Here is a 15125-nt window from a genome sequence, read left to right on the forward strand (position 1 = left end):
ATGGAATTTCTCATATTTGTTCATTACTATTGCTGCCTTTGAAACAACCAACAAAGCATAATATAAGGCACTATTTCTTTAGTCTCAGCCACAGCTAAATCAGTTCAGTAAAACTTCAGTGGTGTGACAAGGTTTGCGTAGTCTACTGCCAAAGCCTTTAAAAGAGTCAGGCCCATTAAGCATACGGTGAAACAAAAACAAACCTCCAAAGGACTGAGTTACACCCTTTCTCCACCCCTCTACCTGGCTAGTGATCACACAGATGCAAGTTACTTTGTGAAACTAACTGCAGTTCAGGCAACTTCTGTGCCAGACATGAAAAATGCACCAGCTTGCTGGCAGGGAGCCCTCAGTGGAGATGACAAGACCCACGAAGAGAGCTTAGATTTAGAAAACAGTTGGGCTTAGGAGGTTGCTCTTACTGTGCCCACTGGATAGCCTCTAGAGGCAGATCTTCTGCACCAGCGTGGTATCAGATATACAAGTACTCTGTCACAGATTTCCAGCTCGCGTAGACCTGGATTCAACAGACACGCTGACCTTTGAGTTTCCAATTACCTGTAATACTCTACAGCCAATTAGTAAACAAATAAGATTCACGTTTGTACTGCCTGTGAATATAACCAAATGCTCTCAGTTGCCTGCTTTCCCTGCATTTAAACTGCAAATTAAAGAGCAGCAAAATCTTTTTTCTTTTTTGTAGGTTAGATAAAGATTACTTTAGAGGAACTTTTTTTTCCCCCCATCCACCCACAGTATAAAACCTTTCACATTTCCCATGATCCACAGAATCACAGAATATCCCGAGTTGGAAAACCCAGAAGGACCACCGAGTCCAACCCCTGGCTCTACACAGTACCACTTAAATTCCAAACCCTATGTCTGAGAACACTATCATAGGATACTCCAGCACTCGGGCCGTGCCCACTGCCCTGGGCAGCCTGTTCATGCCCACCATCCTCTGGTGCAGAACTGTTCCCTGACTTCCATCTCCCATGGTACTGATTAAGACCAACACAAGGAGATAAACTAACACCCAACTGATGGAATTAGTTTCCCATAGGGACCAGTTGTTCCCGACACATCACTGTGCAGTATCCCACATGTTCTGATGCAAACTATTACTGAAGTGGGGGTGCGGACAAAGACAGAGCATCGCTCTGGTCTAGCTGTCTTTATTTACCAGATGAGAGCACACTTGAACAAAAAATAAAAGTAGAAACTCAATAGAGCCATTTAAGACAGGGGGGCAGAATTTAACAACAGCTGAATTAGGTGCCAAGGAATTCAAACTGAATGTAATTACCAAAAAGTAGCCAGTAAAAAAACACAGACTGATATTATTGAGGAGAGATTTTTCCATCAGTAGAATATGACAGGGATTGCCCAAATCTGATTGCATGGCAAGATTTATTTTGAAGATCTTTAAGCTTGAGGACAGGTTTAAAGCAATACTAATAGATGATAGTGCTGTAACTTCCACAGAAATCCAAGTTAGGAGGCAAAAACCTTGCCTAACAATTTTTTGTTTCCTTCCTCTATGCAAACTCACCTCTTAATGTTGTCCACAAAAAGCAAACATATTTGTATTTTTGGAAAGCCCACAGCAGCACCACATTTCATCACTAGGCATTAGTATTCACAAATAGCATGAACCTTTGCCTAGCACGTAATTAAGTGACTTTGAAACAATGTCATTAACTGAAGGAGTATCGTATCTTTTCCCGTGTTTGTATTTAGTTTCAAATTTACCAGCCACAACAACAGAGTGGGGAAGCTCCTGCTGTGTACAAGAACCTGGCCTTGCAGGCTCCTAACAGGAGCTCCTGTTAGTCAGGGGCTGCACTGTATAGAGACTCAATAAACAATGACATCTGCATTCCTGACAATTTTATTTCTCAAACGTCAACCTCACAGCAAGTTTCATTTTACTTTTTACTCTGGAGAAAAGGCCAAGCCTGAACGTAACAGATGCTCTCTGGAACACCCAGGACACATGAGAACACGTGTGGTCCCCCTCACCACTGCAAGATAAAACAGCTTTCTGGAAAATGAAGTGCTTTTCTAAGCAGAAAAGCCTTTATATTTACACTAATCTGACACAACAAGGTCCTCTCAGTTAAAAAGAACAGTATTCACACAGGAGCCCAACCAAGTATAACTATATTCCCATGAAGATCTTATCTTTGGTCTGGACAAACAGTCCAATGAACACCACACTGCAAAGCTCTTAGATGAATCTGTACTTCTGAACAGTGAAAGCAGTCTTGTTTACAAAACTCTAGAAATGATCTCTTAAATTCTTCCCCTCTCTCTTGCATGATGGTTTATTTTCAATGTAATTCACCAGAGCAGCTTTCAAAGTAGAAGAAAAAAAGCTGTTTTCCTAAGGGAGGAGGAGTATCAGTTAAATCACAGAAAGCAAATGGCTTAGCCTGGTTCATAATTCACTTAAGTCATGTTTCAGGTCTTGCACATCCTTACGTGGCATCATCCTGCCTGCAGACAATAAAAGCAAGCTTTCCTCCTTCAAGTCTCCTACTGTTATGGAGTGCATGTGGTCCAGTTCCAGCCTGTCATCAGCAGGAGTATGTCTACTGCAACCCATCTTGCTCTGAAATGCCCATGCCCTTGACAGCTCCAGCAAATCTCACAAAGGGCAATGAAAGTAGTGAAGTGTTAAAACTGTAATGCTCTTCTGTCTTTGTCTCTCTTCTTTTCTCTCTTGCTATCAGTTGTCTGTTTGTCTCCCAACAACAAAAGCAAAAAACAAAGCAAAACAAAAAAAGCAAACCAATTACTATGAAGGCCAATAGGGAAAAGGATATCAGTAACAACTTTATTTCCAGTGTTACAGCCTAGCAGCTAAAATCACGCCAAAGAAAGAAATTCAGAGAAAAAAAAACAAACAAGCTAAGGAACAACCAACCAGACAAATGAGAGTGAGGAGGGAAATGACATAATAGAATAGGAGGCACAACTTTCAGAGAAGCCTTCATTTTAGATTAGATATTAGGATAAAATTCTTTACCATGAATGTGGTGCGGCACTGGAACAAGGTTCCCAGAGAAGCTGTGGATGCCCCATCCCTGGAAGTGTTCAAGACCAGGTTGGATAAGACTTTGAACAACCTGGTCTAGTGGGAAGTGTCCCAGCCTATAGCAGGGGGGTTGGAACTGAACAGTCTGTAAGGTCTCTTCCAACACTATGATTCCCATCCTGTCACAAGCCCAAGTGCTTCCTGACAGCAATGCCATAATTAAGATGATAACACTGGGCATTCTCTGAATTACTGGATTAGAGTAGCAGAGCTCTCTGTATTTAAACCTTTCACCTCATTCAGATAATTTAAATAATTCTGCTCATGACCTGTTTATGCTACTCTTCCTCAAAGTATTCAAAATTAAAAGCAACATGAAAAAGCTAACTGCACTGCACTTAGGTTGGTATTAGTCCTACCCTAATAAACCATTGCTCCAACAGATAAAGCAATACTTCAACTCCCTGTACCAGTCCTCTTGTCATCATCTTAAAAACAGCATTTAGAAAACAAACAAACAAACAAAAAACAACAACCACACACAAACCAGCAAATAAATCACCAGATTGAAGAAAGGTAGTCAAGTATTTTATTTCCAGACAGCTAGCCTGAAAACACTAAGTAGCCAGATTCCCAAAGGTAAGCACATAACAGCAATCAAATATTATACAAAGGTTTTCAGCCTAAATGGTGAGCCCCAAATTACAGTTAAGTTGAGAAAAATCATGGAGAATTTCAAGAAGAAAAGGGTTGCTTTTCTCTCATTTTTTCCCCTTTTAAAATACAACACATAAAGATAGAAGCCTGCTGACTGTCCAAGTAATTCCTTCTCTACATTTTCCATTTATCAGTCAATATTTGATCTGGACAGTGCTGCCTCTCCAGACTTTTGATGCTTACTTTTATCTGACTTTTACCATAATATGAAGTGCACTCTATACTGTAGAGGAGATTCTTCCAATATTTAAGAAGATGAAGTGGAAAAAAAAACAATAATAAAGTATAAACATCTCCTCATTTAACCCCACTTGGAATTGGCAATTCCAAGTTGTGATTCACCCCCACCAAGGAAACAATTAAAACTAAAATTTGGAATGTTCATTTTCTAGTGGGAGGAAAAAAAGAGGTATAAAACACAAGGCTATGACTGTAAAAGCATAATGCAATGAAAAAAAAATGGACTTTTCCATAGTTCAGTTCTAGCACCCTGCTTAAACTGCTTTCCCTATATGTTCTTCCAGGTTCAGAGCAACAACTTCCAAGACTCTGTGGTCATAATACAGCTGGTTGTACAGAAAGGATGCTTAATAAAAAGAAATACTCTATCCAATACTCCAAATAAAAATCACAGATATAGGTTTTCTTCCTGGATGCAACAGCACAAAACTGAATGAAAGCTAGGTCTGGGAGCAGAATAAATACAATGTCTCAAACTCAAATTGCAAAAGGCTAGTTAGCAGATTGGCTGTATCCACACCTCTTTAATTAGGTGCATTCTGTCTTTTTGAATAGGTGAGAGAAGAAAATTTGCATACATGGAAATAAAGAAAACAAGGAGAAATAGCTGATGCTTCTGGAGGAAGTAGGGGAAAGAAAAAATAAAAACTTCTTACCTAATAGTATTTTACACGCTTAACCAGTCTTCTGCCCCAATTTCAGCTTAGCCAATGCTCAGGAACAGACCTGTGTCCTCAGGAACTTTCCGGCACTGGGTATGATAATTTTCGCTCTTTCCCCATGCCTTGCTCAAGGTCTGCTCCTGACTGGTGCTGCTTTCTAAAACACCTCTCTAGCTGGCTGCTGGTAGCAGACACTGCAGGTGCACTCAGCTGGCGAGGAATGCACAAATGTTGAACAGACTGCTCCCTCCTCCCTGGGGGCTCTCAGTCACCATCAAGCCTGGCTAATATGAATGTCCAAATCATCTTCAAGCCTTGCCACAGTCAGAAATATATACCTGACCCATCCACAGAAGCCTCTACTTCCATATGAGGTTGTTTGGAAGACTACTTAAGTGCACTATTTCAGCTCTGCTTTCCGTTCCTTTTCCTTTGTATTTCCTGAGACACAGAGCTAAAACAAGGTTGTATACAAATTCATTTTAAAAGAAAAACAATGTAGTCACTCAATCCTTTATTATGCATGGAAAAAAAAATGTTTGCATGAATCAGTAATTCTTTTCTCTTTATTCTTAATGAGACAACGCTACAGATTGTTCTAGTGAAAGAGTAGTGTAAGAACAATGTGAGGAATATCAATTCCTTCAGTGCTACAGGTGCAAGGATTTAGCCACATCCTTTCACTTGGTCTTCTGAAGTCAACAATTGGACTGTGGTTGAATTGTCAGGAAGAATGGCATCTGAAAAAGGTACGCATGATCAACCAACCCAAGTTCAAGGAACACCATAAATGTTTTGAGATTAGCTAGCCAGAAAAGCCTGTAGATCCTCCAGGACTCTGGGTTATCTTAAGGGGAAGTGTGGGCACTTAGAGACTGACTCATGGAAGCGCGACTAAAGCAGCTCTGTATGGCATTGTTAGAGAACCACTGACCCAGAAAGGCACTAAAGCAAAGCTGGGCACAACGCTCCCAGCACAGGCACTCAGCTCTGTGCTCTGCTGCTGGAAGGGAAATACTGCACAGAGCTCTGCAATTTCACAGTCCACATACACAGCCAAGGGAGCTTTTGTGCTTACAGTGAAATGAAAATTTCTGCTTCCCTTCTTACCTTCTCTTCAAGCCTCAAGTTATAAGCTCTCTGTTGCTTTCCTGCTTTCTCTTCCCCTTATTTTATCCTTCCATAGTGATTTGATGTGATTAATAGTGATTCACAGCGATTAAACTGTGTGTTTTCATGTAAACATCTGACTTTCCTGGCTTTACTGGAACGTTGCTGAAGGCCCCCCTCCCACTCCTCTCATCCCCAGAGATGGGAGCATACACAACTTTGTCTGAGCAACACCCTGAATAAGGCCATGCTTGTGTTCTTAAAAGAGGCATCCAGCCAGCTGGAGGTTTCTTTATGGCTTCACTAAGTGCAAAGCCTTTCAGATTCGCAGACTGAGCCAAAAGCCTGACCTACCATGCCCTTGTGGGACCAGAGATACTCTTGCACTACTTGAGAAAGAAAATACATGTTCTGTCAGGTTAAATGCTTGTGACATGGCATTTAACTATTATCACTGTACGATACTATCAGTGTTTCAGGAGATGAAACAGCCCAATGTGCAGGACTAATTTTTTTCTTTCACAGTTTGGATCAACTATGCTGCGTGTTAAGGCAAGTGGGAAAAAATTATGCAAAAGCATAAGGACTGCTGGAGCTTTATACAACACCTAAACACCAGCATGAGAACCTGGTCTAATGCTCAGCACAACCAGCAGAAGTATTTCCACTGAATTCAACAGGCAGAGGGTCAGGATTTAATCTTATGTTGTGCTACTGTGCACACATATATTTAGGTATAAAATAACCAGGACATGCAGTATTAAAACACACACACACACACACACACACACTTATATTATTATTTATTTTTTGCATAGAACTACCTATTCATTACAAATAAATCACAGCAAAGTTGTTATTGGTTTTTTTTTTTCCTTTGTTTCTTTTGCTTTTAGTATCATAAAAACATCCTTCTACCTTGGGACTTAACTGTTGCCTGTTCTTACATCTGTAATAACACAGATTTTTATCTTACTGATCTCCCCTCCATAATACAAGAAGAGAATTTGTAGAACGAACAACTAACCAAATCCCTTTTTATTTGGGCTCACTCTGTTTAGGTATGCTGACATTCATATCTTCTATTCATTTTTTGAAAATGCATGTTCCTTTAGATTTACAACAGAAAAACTCAGTAACCCCTAAGTTACTTGGTAAATTAGCAAAACAGTCAGAGGAAACTGCCTTTTTTTTTTTATCCTAGCAGTTTGAAGAGAAATTTTCCCTGTCCTGGAGTTATTTAGCAGATCATCTTCTTTGCGAACTGCGTATCCCTTGCCACCAGCTCCTGAGAACAACTACACTCCTGTGGACTCGGGCCACTGCAGATTATAGAGCTTTTCATGGAAAGCACTTTTTTTTCCTGATTTTTACCCTGCAGCTTAACTGCCAATCCAACCTGAGTATGAAAGCAGACAAAACGGAAATCATTGCCCAAATAACAATGTTCAAATCACTTAGTACTTCTAACCACTATTTTCTCCAGGCAATGGCTCTGCTATCTCACCCTCAACCCTGACTCAAGTCTGACTCATCTGTCAAAAGAAAAGCAGAGCTGTTTAAATGAAATAGCATTTAAGTCCTACATCCACAGAATAATAGCAAAGATCTCACCAAAACATGGTAATTTTTTTTTACTTTCAGAACAGAGAAACTGAGGAACAGAGCACAGGCACAGACAACTACTGGGGCAGCAGCAGAGCCCAGAATGGGAGGTAAGAGGCATTGAGTGCACAGACGCCCAACTGCTGCCTGTTTCCCCAGAGCACTCTTTTTTGCCTGCTCATGATACCTCAGAGCTTTTGGCTCACATGCAGCTCAGGACTGCGCTTCGTGATGTTGCTGGCATAGCCAAGATGAGACTGTGGCATTCTCATAATCTTTGTCTTCCAGCTGCAATCCTTTGTCACACAGATATGAATTACACTATATTCAATGCACACCACCTTCAACTGGACGATCATTTGATGCAAAAACAGTTTCTCAGTAAACATCACTGTTCTTTCCTCTTTCTAGTACCATACATTCTTATGAATTCCAACACACAGAAAGTTAGGTATCTTCTCCACCAAAGGACATCCCATTCATCATCACACAATTAAGGAAAACATTCTTCAGCATTAAGCCTGTTTTTTTCTTACCATGTAGAACAAGAACAGTTTTTTCAACAAAATCAGATCTTACAGCTTATCTAACTGGTCTCTTCTCTATTTTAACAACGGCTGGATGACCATTTCTGTCCTATCTACTGCCTTTCTTGTCTTTCTCAGCCAGACTTAAGCTAATAAGCTTCTCATTAATGAAATGACTATGCCAAGGTACTGGCAGATGGCTCTGTGTTCCAAGCACATCTTTCCATTCCCTCCCTCCCAGAAGTCCTAATCTATACACAGTGTAATCGTCACAAAAACATATGCTCCCTGACAGAAAGCTCCCCTTCCACTATCTCTGTACTCCAGGGGATTGACCCCTGAAACCTCAGGGACATGAGGCAACTCCCTTCCTACTCAAGTGTCAGTTTCCTCTGTGCCTAAAAACACATTCAGCAGGTTCTGGCCAAAGTGCCTGCACAAGGGTTAAAATCCATGCTGATCTCCCCCACCTGTACTACTGTCCATACTGTATTCCACTACTAAGTAAAAAATATACCATACATATCTGTACTAAAAAAAACTGAAGTAATGCATATACGATATTTCTTACATTCGGTAATTCGCCACTGATTTATTTACAGGTCCCTGTGGCAGTACATGAGCCTCCCTCTCAGAAAATTGACACTGTAATTTATTATGTTCATTACCCATCAGCCTCTTGTGTAACACTTCCATTTAAATGCTGTGTGAGTCAGTCACTAATTGTGTATCTCATATATCTTAAAATAATCTATTTGTATCACCTGTTGGTTCCCTCTCCCTCACCAATTTAATCAGATTATCGTGACTGATGAATTTATTAATATGGTCATCATATCCTGAGTGCACAGCAACATCTACTGAAAGTTGCTCTTCCTTCCTGAACCTCTATCTCCCTTTTGCATAATGAACAGAGGAGCAGATAAACATTATCAGTTTCGCAGTTGTCTGAAGGGCTGCACAAAGTTTAGCCCTTGACATTTGGAATCAGCAATTGGCAGCAGCTCCTAAGAAAAGGCTGGGGTACAGATGGACACTCACAGGCAACCGTAATGTGAAGGGTTGCTTTAGCTCCCCATATTGATTCTGAGCCTTCTGAAAAGTCATTCTCCAGAGCAAGAGAAAATTCGATAGCCAGTTCTCTTCTGCATTTAATCCCAACAGCTCTGAACAGTTTACTTCTACAGTAGATAGAGAAAGGCATCAATAGAAAACAGAAAAGCTTCTCTTTAACCTCTGCCCCTTCCTTTTCAACTTCAAGTTGTCAGTCTTTAAACTAAGACCCTTCCTCACTCCACAACACCTTCAGTTAGTCCTGACTGTTGTACAGAATAACTTGAGCTTTGCAACTCCAAAACTAAAGGACAGAAGAGTTTAAAAGCATGCTCATAATTCTAAATTGAAACAAGCAAACAAAAAAATAGGTCAAATACAAATAACAGTGGACAAGAAAAAAAGGTGTTAAATATTATTTAGTCAGAGGTAAAAATAGCATAATTATACCTTATATTGCTGTAGCTTTTTTCAACCAAAAATAAAGAAGCCAAAGCACTTTGATAGCACAACTTCCAAATCATCTCAAACACTAAACAAAAGGAAGAAAAACAGGAGGAGCATGGCACTTACCATGAAAAACAGACTGCAGAAAAGCATGCAGCAACACTGCTCAAGTACCCAGGAGTTGTGACTGCCTGAGGAGGGTGGTATAAATGACAGCCACCTGTGCTCACTTGTTGCCTAAAAACTGAACAGGCAATTGAGACATTTCTGCCTCAAGCTGTAACTCTGTACCTTTCTAAAAAAGTTATAAACCAGATTAAAATGGTAACAGTTAAAAATATGGTAAGATACCATATTCCTAGTCCAGAAAATCCAGTCTCTACCTTCTGCTGAGAAGGCTTCTGCCAGAGCAACACCCGAGTTGATACTGAGCATGAGAGGATCAAAAAGATCACAGTGAGCATCTGTAGAGAACACAGAATTTGAATGAGGATTATTTTGGGAGGACAGCCAGCCTGGTAAACAGCAGCAAGCAAACAGGAAAGGCTACTTGTTGGAGGCAGAAATGCACAACAGGCTTCCAGAAACTAAACACGCCATATGTAATTAAACCAATTTATTACAGCTATGTGGCTTCACACATTTGAAAATGCATTTTCCCCTTTTTAGTCTCAGAGTGATGTGCTTATTCATGCAAAATGAAAGGAAATATGTAAACAGTTTTGAAAATACAAGCAGAAAGTGTGAGAATGAAACATCTGATATGACATTATCTTGCAAATGCCTCCAGATTCCTCTCTGGTCACTGTGTGGGCAGGGCAGCAAATTCCCAGGACAGAGCAGGAGTGGGTGGGAGAAGGGGACTGTAAAGCTATTCATCATGAACTTCGTTTTGCATTTTCCTCTTTATTAGTGATCTATTGGAGCTCCCAGGATGAGGGAGAGCTTGTTCTGGCAGGAAGCACAGGCATAAGGAGCCCACGAGGCTGAGGGCACCCCAAGGAGGCTGTACTGGGGAGCTGGGAGCTCTGTTGGAGCATGGCCTGAGGTGGCGATGGCCCAGGTTGCCCACAGTCTGCTGCCTGCCCTGCCAGGGCTGCTGCCCAGCCTCTCATTTGGATGCACCCTTAGGAATCAGTCAAGAGGAACATTAATAGCCCACGATGAAGTTCTTACAAACTAGGCAACTCCTTCCTGGTTTGGCAGGGGGGGGTTGGACTCGATGATCTCTGGAGGTCCCTTCCAACCCCTACAATTCTGTGATTCTGTGATTCCCTAGCCCTCACATACATAAAAATACAAGTTACATCACCATGATTGCCTGAGCTTTCACTGACACCAAGGAAGTTAAGAGATGTAGGCAACAGCTCCTTGGGAGAGATGAACTGAAGAGGGCAATGAAGAATCTGTCTTAACAGCCATACTGACAAACAACACCTATAGGCATCCAACACTGGAGAAATAAAACATTCCCATATTGCATCATACATCTGGCTGCTATAAAACAGAGGAACCATCCCAGCGACCCTCTGCCCTAGCAAGCATCAAAGAATTCTCCATTACACAGCATGCTGACAGATGAAGATGCTGGTAGAAGTGGGAAAAAATAACAACCTTCAGAGAAAGGATTCTGCCCATAGGTTTTTCCTCTCAAATACCTCCTGCCACCAGTTACTCATTCTCATCCCTCATCCAGACTTCCTGTAACAACGACCAGCTCTCTAGCCAACCCAACATGAGCAAGCAAGTCCTGATGACAACAGCAGGTCTTGAAGCTAGTAGTAGGGAAGTAATGCACAATTGCTGACAAGTGGATGATAAGCCCTGAGCAAATAACAGACAGCCATTGTTGCAAGCTGGCTATGGACAGAGCAGTACTGAGTACTGAGTAATGCCCACAGGGTAGGTGGTAAATGAAAATGGGGGCAGACACAGCTGGATAACTGGTTTATCTGAGCAGTCCATTGTTATCCAGGTACCCTCCACAGAAGTGGGATGTGAAAATGAGAGCTGTCACTTAGTGCTGGCTCCTTTCAAAACTTCTCCCTTCTCAAGAATATCAGTGGATCCTACTAAAGTGGTAAAAGATAGCATTTGAGATCTTCTGAACTGAGGAGCTTAACTTAACTTAACTGGAACTGAACTTAATTTCCGTCCTGGTTTTAGACCAGAAACATCTGGGACACAAGAGCCAGATGTAGAATGACAAACAGTGTAAGAAAGACAGAAGATTACTCTGCCGTGTAAGAAAAGAACAATGAAACAAGCAAAATCGAAGCATAGTAGAATGACAGAAGTAGAAGTCAATGGACTGTGATCATTTTGGGTTATAAACCAGAGAATATCACATTAATGAGGTAGGAAAACATTTGTAATACACAGAGAATTACTAAGACTCTGATACAAACATTCACTGCTTTGAGAAAAACAATCTGATCCATATGGAAACAACTTTCAATTATACAAACCATAGTACAAAATAGAGGATACAAAAATTCATGAAAACTGGCATGCAACACTGACACTGAGCAATTGTCAGTAACAACTGATAAAACTGTAGCACCAGTGAACAGCAAACGTATCTATTTGATCTAATCAAACTAGCAGTAGAAAAATTAATTTTAAAGACTTGCAGTAGCAAATGGGATCGGAAGCAGAAGAAACAATGGCACGGTGAGCTTTACATTAATAAAATCTGACTCTTCAGCTAGAAAATGAGTTGAAATGAAGGATTTTGTGTGTGTGTGCGTGCTGCATTCATAAAGCACCCAAAACAGCTTGCACATGACCTGTGATGAGGACACTGCATACTTAGACAATACAAATCAACTGTAATCCAAACAATAATTTACATTTATATTCCCTTCAGAAGATCTGAACTAAGAAGAAAAAGAATGCTACATTCTATTTAAAGTTATTAAAAACAAAGTACTGAAATGTGGAAATTATGAACACTCATGCTGTTTATGTAAACATATGTATATAAGTGCTTGTTAATTACTGACTTTAAAAAAAAGGAAAAAAGACACCTTTCTTCATTGAGCTGTATGCTCAATAGTGACAGTAAAATGCAAATTAAGTTATATAAACATGTAATAAGGAATTAAAAGGTGAGCAGCACAAAAAGAATTAGCATTTCTCTCCCCTGTGACACACTGGTCAGTTCTTACTGCTTTACCCTACAGCAACAGAAGAATGTTGAAGTCATGGATTGAAACTGCTTGAAAAGAAATAATGAAGAAAACAATGTAAAGTCTGCTTGCACTCTCTCTCTCTCTCAAAATCACAAAGGAGATAGGTTCAAGAAATACACAAAGAAGTCCAAAACAGTCAAGAGGAGAAACCAAACAGATTAAGAGCTATTAAATTGTTTTCCTAACGAAAGAACAGGGGAACACAAAATGAAACTCAGAAACACACAATGAAACCACAGCAGTAAAGGCATTGGGCAAAAAAAACAAAACAAAACAAAACAAAAAACAACTGGCTGATTTGAGATTATCTAATTTCACAACATAAAAAATACCATTAGCTGGTAGTCCTCATCTGACATTAACAGTGATGTTAAGAATAGTATGAAATACTAATATTTATAATAAGCATATTTGAATTAATATTAATAAGCATCACAAAGCACAGAAACTTGCCTGCTTCAAGGTACATTTTTTCTGCTCCTGAAAGTTCACAATAAATATCCAGGAAAAGTGTAATTTAATCACCTTCTACAGATCTTTTTTTCTCAAACATTAAGAGCTACTGCTGATAACAGAAGGACTTTGAATGTTGATGGACAGATGCTCTGATCCACTACATGCATTGGAAGAGACATAAAAGTAGCAGTTTCTCATGCAGGCACATGTTTTTAAATTATATCACTGCAGCCACAGCGATATAAAGTCTTATGAAGTGTGACATACAAATACAGAACAAAAGAAGTGTGTAGTTTAAAGTTAAGAAGAGAGAAAATAGAAATATATATAGTAAAGTTGCAACGGAAGATGAGAAAAAAGGCCTGGAACAGCAGTCTTACTAATTTAAAATAAGCTTTTTCTTTGGAGGCATTTTGAACATTTGTTGAAAGACCTTCCTAAGCATGAGTAGCAACACAGCAAGGTGATAACTTTGACACCTTATGAAATTAGGGATGGAGGCTGTTATTGCTGACCTGAGACAAAACAAGCTATAGGGTGCCACAAAAAAAAAAAAAGATGACTTATTACTTATTTTTTAATGAGGAATAATAGAGTATAAAGGAAGGGGCAATACAATCAAAACATCGGGTCAAAGAAGTGATATTGGCAACAAATTTCCAAATGGCAATGGCAGCAGAAATGCAGCATTTTCTCAGACAAGAGAGTAAGGCATGACTTTTTTGTCTTAGAAAAATAATGGGAAGAAAAAAAAAAATACATGGTTACAGTCCGGACATACAGACCTATCTGTTAAGTTCTGTATTAATTCAAATTATGGGCTTGAGTAATGGGTAATGAGTAACGAGTAACCAAAAAGGAAACTTTTTTCCCTCTCAAGCTCTAATGGAAAAGAAGACTATATAAACACAGGAAAACAAACAGTTTGAGTTTTAGAACTTCAAAATGCTCCCAGCAGAAAAGCAAAATCAGATAATGGCTATATGAAAACAAAATAGCTGAGGTATCTAATGAAAGCCATGAGCTATAAAGACTAAATGGACCATCAACACAGAATACCTTCACTGAGCCTTGCTACTTTCCGTAGTCCTCCAACTGGGAGCAAGCACTGTTCTAACAGTGGATGTAGGTACTCAACAAGACCATGGTGAAAAATGCAAGGTATGAGCTGAAGTATAAAAGGTCCTCCCTCAACCACAGTAGTAAATGTACAGGGGGAAAAAAAAGAAAAAAAAGAAAGCTAAACAGCAGAACAGCATACAAAAACACAAACACAGATGCCATTTTGAATTTAATATTAAAGATGCTGTACAGTTGCTAGGAACTAGAAACACCCAAGAGAATTAGCAACAGAATTATGGCCAAAATAATGTTAAGCATGTCTCTGACAAGGTGAAGGAGTGACATGCAGAAGCACCAGCAGTATGTTATATTAATCCACTCTGATGGAAATAAATGACCTTTGAATGCAAAATATATCTGAGCAGTGAAATGGGTTAGAGTAACAGATTTATTTCAGATACACATTCTGTGATCTCTCCATTACCCTTATTAATATATTAAATACTTAAGCAAAGCTGTAAAATAATCAGCCAAACTTCAGCAGCAATCATTTTTTGGATAGTCTTCTTGATCTTCTTGAAAGCGTAAAATGATACAGTGTGAAAAATGTTTCAGACAGCTCTACCAATATAAATCCTTTTCAATTTTCCTTGAAATTCTCACATAAGAAGAATAGTATTAATCTAAAAGCCATATGTCCTTAATTCACATACCTTAACATTTCTGCTCTAACTGAAGGGTAAGGACAGACATACCTGAGACCTCTAAAATTGCCAGTTTTGATACCAACAGTACAGCCTCTTCCTTCAGCAACAGCTGCTCAAGAAGTTAAAAGTTATGTTTATGTACATAGACACACAAAGCTTTGAAGTGAGTGAAATCTGAATGCAAGTTCACTGTAAGAAGAAGCAACAGACAGGAAACAAATCCTGCAAATTCTGCCTGATGATTTTATGCCTGCTGCTGTATAAGCTGTTCCCTTCACTTTGAATCCCTTTAATTTCATAAACCC

General features: G+C 39.6%; 1 protein-coding gene across 6 annotated transcripts in view; it reads right to left on the reverse strand.

Annotated features, from left to right (window-relative positions):
- Positions 1-15125, reverse strand: part of NDST2 (N-deacetylase and N-sulfotransferase 2) — a 110061-nt gene that overhangs the window by 54590 nt on the left and 40346 nt on the right. The window lies entirely within an intron of this gene.

Source organism: Centrocercus urophasianus, unplaced genomic scaffold (genome assembly GCF_019232065.1).
Source record: "Centrocercus urophasianus isolate 14NV4802_14NV808 unplaced genomic scaffold, USGS_Curo_1.0 seq_17, whole genome shotgun sequence".
Classification (NCBI taxonomy): Eukaryota; Metazoa; Chordata; class Aves; order Galliformes; family Phasianidae; genus Centrocercus; species Centrocercus urophasianus.